Raw genomic sequence first — 1,989 nt, forward strand, 5'->3', positions numbered from 1 at the left:
GAGCGCAGGGCAAGCTAGCGAGACAGAAGTTAAGCTCTCCTTGCAACTGATAAAAATAAACCTGAAAATCAGTTCAAAACAGCGTACTATGTTGCAAAGAGTGAACTACCACTGGCAAAAATTTAGCAGTCTTTGCAAACTTCAAAAAGCAAATGGCCTCGATCTTGGACTGATTCATGTCCTACACAGTTCTTACAAGTTCGTAGAAATTTCTGTTCAATTAGACCCAAGTATTTGAGTTGATGATTGTAATTTTTATACAATGTTATAATTTGTTTTTCAACAATTTTTTGATTAATGTTTTGTTTCCGTTACAATATTATACTTTAATGTATAATATTGTAGAGGAAACAAAACGGGAAACAAAACATCAATCAAAAAATTGCTCTCTTTTTTATTCGGGCTACTTAAACTTATTTTGGGCTACAAAAAACTGAAGAGTCCCTGCCAGAAGGGCTACCAGGGATTTTGAAATTTTGCGAGCCCTGATATTTATAATTTTAATAAATGACAAATTAAAAAGGCATGAACATTTTTTTTATCGAAAAAATATCGAACCGTGACACCAAAGTATCGAACCGAACCGAACCGAACCGTGAATTTTGTGTATCGTTGCACCCCTAATATATACACACATATATATACATATATATCTTTGTGTCTAGAATAAAGTTGAACCATTGTTGCATTTTTTGCTTCTTTATTCAGTAATAGTCATGATAGGACAAATCACAAGTTGTGACAGCCTTAACATCTTGTTGGCAAATATCTCAGATGTGACCTTTGCAATCAGACAGCAAAAGAGTTCCAGCAACACTGGTGCTAAGTCATGCTCACATCAGATACAGATGGAATTATTTAGGTAATTATTTTCTTAACAGCTGTAAACTTTGATGAAATTTGATATGCTGCAGATACAGGAGTGTGGTATTTCAGCACTGATCTGTTTTTCATACAATAAAAAAACAATTAAAGGCAAAGCAAGGAAGTAGGCATTATTATTATTACATGTTTTATTTATTTGTTTTAAACATATGAATGAATGGATGAATCATAATCTAGTAAAAGTCTTGTGTTTCTTTTTAAATTTGAATTCACAGATAATAAAAAGCGTCATGACAAAGAAACAAAGGGGTAGCTTACAAATTGTTACACTCTTGGCTTGCATTGCATTGTCTTTTTCTCTCATGTCTTTGGCAAGAGGGGATAGACTTGGTAACTGTAAAAAAAAATATTGCACATAATGTTGTTACAGAAAATAGGTTAAAACATTTTGGTTCATCTGGCTTTATAAATAGTTTCTATAAATGCCCAATGGCCTAAAATAGAGTGAATAATTCTTTGAAAAGATCAAAGATAAACTCTGATGCTTCTGCACTTTACAAAAAAAGCTCCTGCTGTAGCTAGACATGGGGAAAAATGAAGAAAGAATACTGTGCACCATAGGAATGTATGAATGGTTACAGCGGCACTGATGTCTCACTGTCTTAAACACTCTTTTACAAACACACTATGTGAATGAGATCCCCAGAGTTAAAAACAGATCAAGTAGTCAAATGCAAAAACACTTAACTTCCTTGTCTGTAGTTTTAACCCCATGATAGTATCCTTTGGGTTGGGCTCTGGACAGAAGAACAAGATAAGACCATGTTGTAAACTGAAGTACTAATACATGCTTGTTAAGTTACATGTGGTTTAACCCTCTTAGAACACAGAAAATAATAAACAACACATGAAAATGTAGACAGATGATGATATTACAATTGTTGTAAAGGTTTGAAAACCATCTGTATTTAATGGAGTCTCCATAGGAAACAAGAATAATGGGGGGCACACGTGACTTCACTTTACTGGTTGCGGCAGGTGGGTGCCCCTCCCTGAGCTTGGTTTTGTCAGAGGTTTTTCCTTCTCACTGTTTGCTCAGTGGGGTTGGGTTTTTCCTCTGTATTATTTTATGGTCTCTGCTTTACAATATAAAGCACCTTGTAG

The sequence above is a fragment of the Pundamilia nyererei genome, unplaced genomic scaffold (assembly GCF_000239375.1).
Source record: "Pundamilia nyererei isolate P.nyererei 1_Seehausen unplaced genomic scaffold, PunNye1.0 scaffold00141, whole genome shotgun sequence".
NCBI classification, from domain to species: domain Eukaryota; kingdom Metazoa; phylum Chordata; class Actinopteri; order Cichliformes; family Cichlidae; genus Pundamilia; species Pundamilia nyererei.